At 38.2% G+C, this 12,553-nt stretch overlaps 1 pseudogene; it reads left to right on the forward strand.

The window, feature by feature from the left end:
* The first annotated feature begins 7,747 nt into the window (after positions 1–7,747).
* Positions 7,748–11,691, forward strand: LOC124226471 (serine/threonine-protein kinase MARK2-like; annotated as a pseudogene).
* Positions 11,692–12,553: the final 862 nt, after the last annotated feature.

Raw genomic sequence — 12,553 nt, forward strand, 5'->3', positions numbered from 1 at the left:
GAAACATTCTTTCCCAAATATGTATTTACACGAAAATCTGTCTAAATGCCTGTGAAATGAAATTTGTACATAATGTTACTCAGGGGAAAATATTCTGAGGGCAAAAATAATTGCAATGGTTTTTTACTTCTAATTACACAAAAGATACTTTAAATCAAAATAAATAAGTCCAAATGAATCAAAGAACTATTTCCCCTTCCTCACTTCACGATTTTGAAATAGCCTGAAATTGGTTTGAATTCTAATTTTTTCTATCTCCTGCCTTTCTCTTTTTTCTCATTTCCTTCTTTTATGCCTACATAAAACCCAAAATATAAACTGAAACTCGATTTTCTTTACCGTATATATTTAATAGATATAATTGGCTAACTTTAAAAAATCTCAACTTTGTTGAGGCATAATTTACATACAATAAAATGCGTCCATTTTTAAATGTATATTTTGATGGGTTTTGACAAATGCATGTGCCCATGAAGCAGCCACCACCACTACCACAATTAAGATATAGAACATTTCCATCACCTTCAAAAAGTTTTCTTGTGCCTTTCTTCACTCAGATAATTTATCCTTCTTCCAGCTCCAGACAACGCCTGATCTGATTTCTGTACTATAGATTAGAATTTTCTTTGCTAGAGTTCCATATAAATGGAATCCTACATTGCATAATCTTTTGTTTCTGGCTTCTTTCATTCAGAATAATGTTTTTGAGATTCATCCATGATGTTGTGTCTCTCAATAGTTTGTTCGTTTTTTATTGCTGAATAGTATTCCTTTGTATGACTGTATCTCAATTTGATTATTCATTCATCTGTTTATGGAAAGTTGGGTTATTTCCAGAGTGGGACTATTCTAAATAACACCTCTATGGACACTCATTTATAACTCTGTATGGAGATATCTTTCCATTTCTCTTGGGTATTAGTAGAGTTACTGGATTGTATTGTTACTGCATTCTTAACTTTGTAAGCAACTATATTTTCTGGATACAAGTCCTTTGATATATATTGTAAATATTTACTTCCAGTTTGTGGCTTGCATTTTTCTTTTCTAAATATTGTTCTTCGAAGAGTAGAAGTTTCAAATTTTTAGGAAGTACCATTTTATTTCTTTGTTATACTTTGTACTTTTCGTGTTCTATCTAAGAAATCATTGCCTATCCTGAGACCATAACAATCTTTTCCCTTGTGTTCTTCTAGAATAGCACTGTCCAATAGAAATTTCTGCAATGTTGGGAAGCTTCTATCTCTGCACTGTAGCTACTAGCCACACGTGGCTACCGCACATTTGAATGTGTCTGCTGCAGCTAAAGAACTAATTTTTTAATTTAATTTGAATTTATTTCAGTTTGTTTAGCCACCTGTGTCTAGTGGCTACTACATTGGACAACATGGGTCTAGAAGTTTTATATTTTTAGCTTTTATGTTCCAGCAGATCCAAGATCCACTTTAAGTTTTATATAAAGTATTAGGTGAGGTTTAAGATACGTTTTTCCCCAAAGGGGCTATAAAGCACTGTTGAAAAGACTGCCATTTCCCCATTTAATCACTTTTGTGAAAAATCAGCTGACTGTAAATGAAGAGGCCAGCCTGGTGGCATAGTGGTTAAGTTCACATGCTTGCTTTGGTGGCCTGGGCTTTGTGGGTTTGGATCCCAGGCGCAGACCTAGCACCATGCCTCAAGCCATGCTGTGGTGGCGTCCTACATAAAATAGAGGAAGACTGGCACAGATGTTAGCTCAGGGACAATCTTCCCCAAGCAAAAAGAGGAAGATTGGCAACAGATGTTAGCTCAGGGCCAATTTTCCTCAAAAAAAAAGAAAAAATCAATTGACTATAAATGTAGGGTATGTTTCTGTTCCACTGTTATGTTTATCCTTAGGCCAATACCACACTACCATGATTACTAACTTCAGAGCGAGACCTGAAGTCAGGTAGTGTGGGTCTTCCAACTTTATTTTTCTTTTCCTAAGCTGTTTTGGCTATTTTAAGTCCTTTGCATTTTCATAAAATTTTAGAAACAACTTGTCAATTTCTATGAAAAAAACCTGCTGGGATTTTGATTAGGATTGCAATGACCCTACTGGCTACTGTGGGGAAAATTGACATTTAAAAAATGTTTAGTCTTCCCATCCGTGAGCATGGTTTATTTCTCCATTTATTTATCTCTCTATTTTGTTTCTCCCTAAAGCATTTTGTGCTTTTCATTGTACAGGTCTTATACACATTATTTAGCAAAATTTATCTCTCAGTAATTCATGTTTTTGGATGCTATTGTAAATGTATTGTTTTAAAACTTCAGTTTCCATTTGTTCCTTGCCACTATAGTTTATAGAAACACTCTTGATTTTTTATATATATACTTCATATATATTTTACATATATATATTTTATATACTGACCTTTTATTCTAAATGTACTTGTTATTATTAGCTCAAGTAGCCTTTCTGTAAATTTGTTACAGTTTCAAAGAACCAGATGTAAGTTACATAAAGTTTCTGTACTTTTTCCCCATTTTCTATTTCATTAATTTCTGCTCTTTATGGTTCCCTTCTATGGCTTGCTTTGGATTCAATTTGCTCTTTGTTTTCTAGCTTTTTAAGGTATACACTGTTTGACTTCAGATCTTTCTTATTTTCTAATAAGCATTTAAAGCTATCAGTTTCCCTCTAGCATTGCTTTAGCTGCCTCCTAAAATTTTGATATGCTGTTTTTCATTTTCATTAAGTTCAAAATATTTTCTGTTTCCTCTTGTGATTCCTTTTTTCATAGATAGGTTATTTAAAACTGTGTTATTTAATTCCCACATATTTGGATATTTTTCAGATTTCTTTCTTTTATTGATTTCTAATTTAGTTTCATCATCAGAATAACTCTATCATTTCTTTTAAGTTTAATGAGACAGTTTATGGAGCAGCATATGGTCTATTCTGGAAACATACCATTTGCACTTGAAAAGAATGTATAGTCTGCTGTCATCATAAGAAGTGTTCTATAAATTAAGCCACAATGGTTAATAGCATTGTTCAAGTTTTCTCTGTTATTACTGATTTTTGGCTTACTTTTTCTCTGAATTGCTGAAAGAGGAATGTAGAAATCTTCAACTAATAATTGTGGATTTGTCTTTCTTTTTAGTCCTGTCAGTTTTTGCTTCATGTATTTTGTAGCTCTCTTACATGGTGCGTATACATTAAGGAATGTATGTCTTCTTGAGGAATTGATCCCTTTTTTGTTATAAATACTCCTCTTTATCCGTGATAATAGTTCTTGTTCTGAAATATACTTTGTCTGGCATTAATATAGATCCCCAGCATTCTTTTGAAAAGAATTTGCATGATAATACTTTTTTCATCTTTTGACTTTTATCATATCTGCATCTTTATATCAAAAATGTAAAGATTTCTTGTAGGAAGTATTTGGTTGGGTTTTGCTTTTTATCCAGTCTGGCAGTTTCGGTTTTCAATTGGAGTGTTTAGAGCAGAGGTCAGCAAACTTTTATGTAAACAGCTAAATAGTAAATATTTTAATTTTTGGAGGCTGTACAGTCTCTCCTTGCATCTACTCCACTTTCTCATTGTGGTGTGAAAGCATATATAGACAAGGCATAAAAAATGAGGATGGCTGTGTTCCAATAAAACTTTATTTACAACAACAGGAGGCAGGCTGGATTTGGCCCATAGGCCATAGTTTACCTACACCTGGTTTGGACTATTTAAATTTAAAGTAATTATTAATCTGCCTGGGTGTATAGCTACCATCTTTCTATTTGTTTTCTGTTTGTTTCATCTATTGTTTATTATTCTTGTCTTTATTCTTGTCTCTGCTGGACTTCGTATATTTTGGTTTTCCACTTTATCTCCATTATTGAGTTACTAGCTATACTTATGTATTTCATTTTTGTGATAGCACCTCTAGGGTTTATGACACACACTTATCTGTATTTCTCTTTTGTTAAGCAAAAAAAAAAAGCCTAGTTTCTATATCATGTTTACTTTATAAAGGATGTATGTATTCTGTATGAGGATACCTTTTTTAAAAGAAAAAATTGTATTCTTTAGTTTATTTAAAGTAAAAAAGAGATCAAATGAATTCATTTTATAACTATATGATTTTAGAACGTTTAAAAAGTAGGTATTAGGAAAAAAACAACAACCAGCAGAAAGCTTGCAGACTGTTTGAAAATGTTATTGAATATTTAGCAAACACAGTTGATCTCAAGTAAAAGATAGACATCGCAAAGCAACAATGGAAAAGCAATGAAAAAAATATTCTTTAAATGAGTAACATTATATTAATAAGAGCTGTAGAAGCACATGGAGCGTAAGGCTGTTGTAATCCTAAATTAAAGAGAGAAGAAACCAAGAGATTCTATGAAGATCATGAAAACTTTCCCTATATGTATCAAAATGGGAAATCTGATACCAAACCCAGTAAGACTCCTTGATGCTCATGTTTGTGAAGTGAACTGTCAGGAATAAAAAGGAAGCAGCAGAGAGACCCAGCTGACTCTGAGCAATACAAAGAGGGCTCTCAGAGTTTCTTCTGAAATGACCCCTAGATTTGTTGTATAAGCAGGTGAAAGCCTCACACCAAATTAGCCAGCCTTGGCAGCTGAATTTTCACATGCCCTCCTTCCCTTGAATCTGCATTCGATTCCAGCCCATTTTCTGGTTCAGCTTCCCCAAATCACCACCTGGCTAAATTCTCAGAGTCTCTGTGCCTACTTCTAGCAAAACTCACCTCCTCATGGTTTTTAACTGAATGAAGGCAAATATAGTATCACATTACATAGCAGGTTATAAACCTACAAAAATCAATACCCCAACATAATCAAAGCGAAATTTCAAAGAAAGGTTGAATTGTAAAGGGATACTAGAACAGTCCGATACAGCCATCCCCTTCCAGTGTCCTTCAGGACCACCTCTAAGAGACCTGTAGAAGAGCCAGCTGTTTGTTTTCATATAGCTATTTTGAGAATAACAGAGGAGAGAGAAAATTGATTGTGAAAGGAAAGGGGGAGAGGGTAAGATTTATATGGAAGCACTTTTAAAATTCAAGTATAGTACCATCCTATTTGTGGACTCTAGTAAAGAGCACAAGAGTTGGCTGAACTTTGAAATGAGGACAATGGGTGTCTCTAAAGTTGCTGCAAGCGCCACAACATTGTATTTCAATCCGTGTGTGGAGGGAGTGGTGAAATACACTTGGATGTGACTGTGACTGGAAAGAATGACCTTAGTCCATTGTAGAAGCCCACGGCTCCCTCAATGTTTATAGCCACCAAATTCATCATGTACTGAAAACTCGACCTTATGAGCTTCAGGATACAGTGGCTTTATTTTAAATTCAAAATGAAATGTGTATGTCTATAATTTCTGCAAAGGATAGGAGTAAGTTATAAAACACTTATATTTGTTGACAACAGCCTGTCAAAAAGATGGTTGGTTTGGCAGAAAAAGGTTCTTGGTATCTTTAGAGAAGTCTCACTTTACAAAGAAAGCTTACAACCCTAGGAACTAAATAGGACAAGTATTTTTGTCTCATTTTAGAGAAGATGCTGAGGCAAAGAATTGTTGACTTACCTAATATCAAGTTTCTAGTTAAAAATAGAGAATATGCCAGAACTTTTATCTCTTAATTCACAGTGCAATATATTTTCTTCTCAACTCTGCTGCCTCATTCTATGCCCATGTCAAAATACCCTTAAAAACTCCTGCTTAAATCTATATGGACATTGGAGTCTAAGATAATAAGGAACATTTCAGTCTTAATAGCCATTGAATAGCTGCAGCACATGTTATAGATACTAGATTTGAACAATAAGAATTTAATACATTTCTTTCAATAGATTGGTATGCAAGTTGGTTTCTTGAAATATTCTTGCTTCCAAAATGTGAACTTTATTATATTCTTAATATGAGGATTAGAGTATATTTGATTATTTTTTATTGACATATTTTTCACAATGTAGTACATTTGTATGAACTTTGAAGCTATCCACTCTGGGGATTGCAAATACTTTTTTACTTAGATTTTCAAGATATGAGAATCTTGGCACACCATCTATAGCTCTGTATTCCAATAAATAGTCTGAATAATCATGGTATTAAAGGAAAATCATATTTGGAAATAATTTTACTTTGGCTTCTGCTTTTACAGAACATGTATTCACAGTTCCTCTGAAATGCATATGATTCCTCAGGCTTTTGAAACAAAACTAAAAGATACTGTAAATAGAGCTTGAAGGCTAGAAGAAAAGGTAATAATCTATTAGATTTTCAAACCTTGTTTGGACCTTTATTCAAACGTATCAACTGTAACAAAATATCTTTTTTTATAGTAAATATTTATTGAACATCAACAGTAAAACAGTGCATTTTTCTTAACCATGTCCTTTTATTGTAACTTAGGATAGTTCAGATTACTTTTTATTTTTCATTTTATTTATTTATTTATTTTTATTGCAGTAACATTGGATTATAACATTATATAACTTTCAAGTGTACAACATAATAGATTTCGAATTCTGTGTAGATTACGTCATGTTCACCACCCAAAGACTAATTAAAATCCATCACCACACATGTGAACCTAATCACCCCTTTTTCCCTCCTCCTTCCTGGCTTCCCACCTGTAACCACCAATCCAATCTCTATTGCTATGTGTTTTGTAACAAAATATCTTTGAGACTGCTGGGAAGTTTGAATATAGATTGGTATTATATGATACTGTTATTTGTTAAATTTGATGATGGCATGGTGTCTGTGTTTCAAAAAATAAAGTGCTTATTTAAAGACGCAGACTAAAGTATTTATGGATAAAATAAAAAGGATTACAATAGTCTTGATCATTATTGATGTTGGTTGATAGATACATGAGGGAGTGTCATTATATTATTCTTTCTAATTTTGTATGTGTTTAAAAATTTCTGTACTACAAAGCTTTTTAAAAAATAAAAAGCAATGAATGGGGGCAATGGATAGGATATGTAAGAAGAGTTCCAAGACCCAATTAAAACCATAATGCTACACCATTACACACACACAGAAAGGTTAAATTTAAAAGGCAGACAATACTAGGTATTAGAGAGGAAACAGAACTCTCATACACTGGTGTTGGGTGTGTAAACCGGTACAAACTGCAGTATATTTAGAATTTAAAATATGCATGCCTTATAAACCAGAAATTCCATTTATAGGTATATATCCGACAAACAAGCACCTACGTGCTCACTGAAAGAGCTGAACAAGAATGTTTAGAGCAGCAGTATTCGTAAACATCCAAAACCTGAGAACTACCCAATGCCCCGTAATAGTTAATTGGATAAACAAATAGTATTATAGTCACACAGTGGGCTACTATATAGCATTTAGAATAACAAAGTAAACAATATAGATAAATCTCACAAAAATATTGAGTAAAGGAAGCAGGCACAAAGGACTTAGTACTCTATGATTCTATTTATGTAAAGTTAAAATCAAGCAAAACTAATCTGTACCGTTAGAAGACAGAATAGTGGCTATGCTTGGGGAGGAAGTGACCGGAAAGAAGGATGGGGGATGTTGGGGAGCTCATAATGTTCTGATTCTTGATCTGGGTGCTAGTTAAAGAGGGAGTTCAATACGTGAACAGCCTCCAGGCTGTACACTGATCATTTGTACATGTTCTGAGTCTAGATTATACTTCAATGAGCGGTTGTTTAAAACATCATGTAGGAGCATCTTGGCTCCTGCCCCTGAGGTACTGGTGTCATGTCAAGCACCCGAACCGCACTACACATGCTGAATAAAAGGGACATGGAGCACGATGGATTATTCATTTAGAAAAGAAAGAGTAGAAGACCTGCTTTCTCAAACCACAGCTGTAACCTCTGTATTTAAAGATGTTGAAACTTAAGTACATAGGCAGTTCTTTGGCTCTTGGAAAGGAGAAATCTACTCCAAAGCAACTGAGCAAAACCGTAAATAAGAAATGAAAGCATGATGAAAGCCATCTTGCCCTCAGCTTTATGGATATTAATAATGTACCTTATTGTGTCTTATGCAACAGAACCTTTTTGTATAGCCTCATGATGCCAGCTAAATGTTGGCATCATTTTGAGACCAAGCACTCAGAGTTTAAAGAAAAAAAGAATTGAATATTTTAAGTGTAGACATTATGAGCTGTTTAAAAGCCAACAATTATTGCAGCTTTTCCAACTAGAAATCAAAATGCCATGAAAGCATCCTACAGGTTTTAATTCCCAATAAAGTAAATATCATGGGCTAGAACCCACATAAACAAAAAGTTCTTTGGTGTTATTCTTTTTTAAGAGAGTAAAGGATTCCGAGGACTGAAATGTGACAAACCACTGTGGGTTATCCTCAGCCATGATAGGTCCATTGCTTGCTCGTTGTTATGCCAGTGTTATGGACTTCCAAGCCCCTAGTTAAGTACTTAGTTAGGTGTGTAGTCCTTCTGGCTCAGGAAGCTGGTTGTCAGTGACCTGAGGGACTTTGATTACAGTTAGCTGGTTTCCTCCTTGGCATTGTGGGTTTCTTGTCTTTTCATTTGTTATTATTATTTTTGTGTTTTTGTTTTTTTCTTCACTCTTTAAAATTTTTCTCTCACTTTATTCTTTTTCTCCTTTTCTCTCTTTTTCTTATTTTTCTCATTTTTAAAATTTAGTGTGCTAGTACGTTTTTTGTTTGTTTTCTGTTTTGGTCTGATGTTGTGTTTTGATTCCATTATAAAGAGCGGTTCATCAGGTGGGCGTTGGAGTTGATTTTCTTTTGAGGTGATGTGGGTCAAGTTTCTCACGAACTTTTCCAAATTTTAAGCTGGCCTTGGGACACCTGGACTCCCAGCCCAGCGGTAAGTCCAAAATCCTGCAGTGTCTCTCAGTCAGCCATGGCTACTGAAGAAAAGACCCATATTGGCAGCTACCGGATTCTTTAAGAACACTGCTAAGCGTAACCTCACCAAGGGTAATTTCACCAAGGCGAAACTGGCCCTGTGCGTTCTGACTGGTGAAGATCGTAGACAAAACTCAAGAGAACGCAGCCTCCAGAAACTATCCTGCGAAGTAAGAATCGTGAAGACTTTGAATCATCCAGACACAGTGAAATTATTTGAAGTGATAGAGACTGAGGAAGTATTCCACTTTGTCTTGGAGTATGCTGGTAGAGGAGAGATGTTTGAGCACCTACTGGCTCACGGTGTAGGAAAGAAAAAGAGGCCCGAGCCACATTCCACCAGATAGTGTCTACTGGGCAGTACTGTCACCAGAAGTCTATTGTTCATAGAGACTTAAAGGGAGAAAACCTGCTCTTGGATGCTGACATGACCATCAAGATTGCAGACTGTCTTCAGCAAGAAATTCACCTTTGGCGACACCAAAGGTCTTGTACACCTCCTGTGGTTGTCCTCCTTATGCTTCCCCAGAACTCTTCCAGTGCCAAAAGTAGGATGTACCCCTGGTAGATATGTGTTGCATGGGAGTCATCACATACCCACCAGTCAGGAGATCCCTGCCTTTTTTTTTTTTTAAAGATTTTATTTTTTTCCTTTTTCTCCCCAAAGGCCCCCGGTACATAGTTGTATATTCTTCGTTGTGGGTCCTTCTAGTTGTGGCATGTGGGACGCTGCCTCAGCGTGGTTTGATGAGCAGTGCCATGTCCGCGCCCAGGATTCGAATCAACGAAACACTGGGCTGCCTGCAGCGGAGCACGTGAACCTAACCACTCCGCCACGGGGCCAGCTTTTTGATGGATGGAATTTCAAGAAGCTGCAAGAGCCAGTACTGGACAGAAAATACCATATTCCTTTCTGCATATCCATGGAGTGCGGAAACCTGCTCTAGAAATTTCTTTTGCTCAATCCCAGCAAAAGAGGCACTTCAGAGCAAATCATGAAAGATCCACAGATGAATGCGGACTGTGAAAATGAGGAAGTAAAGTCTTACATGGAGCTACTCCTTGACTACAAGCTCCCCTGGCAGACTGGGTTGATGGTCTCCATGGGTTATACATAGGAAGATAAGCAGGACTCCTTGAGGAGCCAGAAATACAGAGGTAATGGCTGCTTCTCTGCTCCTGGGCTGTAAGAGATCTGAGCTGGAGGATGACCATCACCCTGAAGCTCACTCCTTCCCATCCCATGAGGTACAGCACCATGTCTCTGCCAACCCCATGCAGCAGAGTTTCAGCCAGCCTACCGTTCTCACTTCTACTTCCTACTCTGAGACTACTCAGAGGAGTAACTTAGAAAATAAGGGGTCTGAAGAGTCTGGGTGGAAGGCCAGGAGCACAGCCAGTGTGCCTGCTAGCCCCCTACCCATCCTGGAGGAGTAGAAGACCACCTCTGTCCCCTCCAGGGACAGCAGCTTTCCACCAGCACATACCAAAGCAGTAAATCCCTGCTTTTGGAGAGGGCCAGCCTTGGCCAGACCTCTGGCCAGAATAGCAAAGGAAGCCTAGCTGTGCCAGGGTCTGAGGCTTCCACAGCTTCTGTTTCCCCCACAGTCCCCCAGGCCCAGCCCGCCTGCACCAGGAATCCAAGTCACCCCCATGCAGCCCAGCCAGGCCTCTGAGCTGAGGCCTGCAGAGAGCGCTGTGAAGTGCCGCAGCCCCTGCAGTGCCTATGTGGCGTCCCCTCCCACCCACGACATAAGCAGCAGTGATAGGGGCCCAGATGGAGCCAATTTGCACATGACTATTTCCAAGAAAACTCTGTCCGTGCTTGGCAGCTGGGACAGGTGCGTGACCGTGGAATTTGCCCTCTGGTGTGACCCCAGCCTCTCCCTCTGGCAACAGCCAGGGCTGGCTGAGAGCCACTGGGAGCTTCAACAAGTTCAGCTTCAAGTTTAAACACAGGATTCTGTGTTTCAGGTTTGCCAGAAGGAACCTGAAAGCAAATACCCATTGGAGACACTCCAGCCTCACATGGGGGGCAGCCAAGATGGTGATAAAAAAGAGAATTTCCAGAGGCGAGCTGTGCTCACTACACTTGACATGGAATATGAAGATCACCAGCTCATAGAACCCAGTGAAATGACGTGGGAGATGGACCAGGTGCTGGAAGCAGACAGCTGCCAGTGTGAGCTGAACCAGAAGTGTGCACAGCTGTGCATGCACAGTGCACAGGGCCAACAGGACCTCCTGCAGTAGAAGATAGAGGTGTGAAAACTGCCATGGAGATCTCCCAACCCAGTTCAATTTAAGTGAGTATCAGCATCACCATGGCCTTCAAAGGCATTGCCTCCAAAATAACCAAAAACAAGCTTTGTAAGGCTGCTAGGAGCCACCTCTGGGACAAGAGGAGGGGCCGGCTGGCCCTAGCTGCCCGCTGGCTACTCTGCCCTGACCGAGTGAAGTCACGGAGACTAAACGGGTGTGTTTGCCCTGGGACCCTCTCCCCATGTTGTCTCCCCTCCCTTGCATGCCCACTGCCATTTTCCCTCTTTCCTTCTGTGTTTGTCCCAGAAGGGGAGATGGTTCTTTCTGACAAAATGATTCATCTAGTCATTGCCAGAGAAAAGAGTCTCCTGTTTCCTCAGAACAAAGAAGGCACAGGGGTAAGAAATATCTTGACAATATCACAGCATCTCACCTTCTACTGCTTTGCCATCTGCCCACATCGCTGCTCTCCACTGAAGAAACTTTGGCACGGAAGTATGGGAGGCAGCTCACTTCTGTCCTCTGAAGATGAATTCTGAACGTCTATTTTAATTCAAAATGTAAAATCACAATACGCAAGGATTTTTAAGTAGCCATTTGTTATCTAAAGTTTTCCAGCATGTTCTGCTCATGACAAAGTCAGCCCCTTTTTTTTTCTCTCTTAAAAACACTGTTGGACCTTGTGTCAGAGTCCACAAAATCTCTTCAGTCTATTTCTGCCTGTTACACAAGAAGTTAATAAACTCTGAGTGGCCAGGGGCATGAAATGTTCCATTTTCCATTTCATTCTAGAAGGCTTTTGTGCTCAGATCAAGCCCTTTGTGTCCCGGGATGAATTTTTAACCCCATGTACCGATTTTGATAGTTGGTACTTGAGGGTGAAGTGCTGTCAAAGAGGGAATTGCTCCCGTGAAATGGAGTGACGAGTAGCCGCGGCAGAAATTTTATCTTTGCGTCTAGTTGTGTTCCCTTTTGCCATGAGAACTAAGGGCCACCAAAGTGCACAGATGTCATATGGCAGGAGTTCCTTCACGGGAAAAGAATTTGTCCCAGCTTGCGTAACAGTTTGCCATTCCTTTCTCTCTTCTCTTTTTAAAAGTGGAGAATGGAGGCACTTGGAAATATGGAATCGTTTCTATATGTGAAGGCATCCAAGATGATAGGGCTCTGTTACCAGGACGGTTTGCTTTCGAATGTGTTTCTAGCATCAGCTTTCCTACTCGGAGCCAGGAATTTCTGTTTCTCTCCTACCAAGTTTTTCTGGGTGAATTCTTGACCCCTGATGTTTGGCTAAATTTTCTGTTCTCATGAAAGAAGGTTAGCAAATTGCTGTTGCTCAAGTTGATTTTTTACTTTTAGATATTTAAAATCCATTATCATTTTTATAAACTGTCATCTCTG

Source organism: Equus quagga, chromosome 15 (genome assembly GCF_021613505.1).
Source record: "Equus quagga isolate Etosha38 chromosome 15, UCLA_HA_Equagga_1.0, whole genome shotgun sequence".
NCBI classification, from domain to species: domain Eukaryota; kingdom Metazoa; phylum Chordata; class Mammalia; order Perissodactyla; family Equidae; genus Equus; species Equus quagga.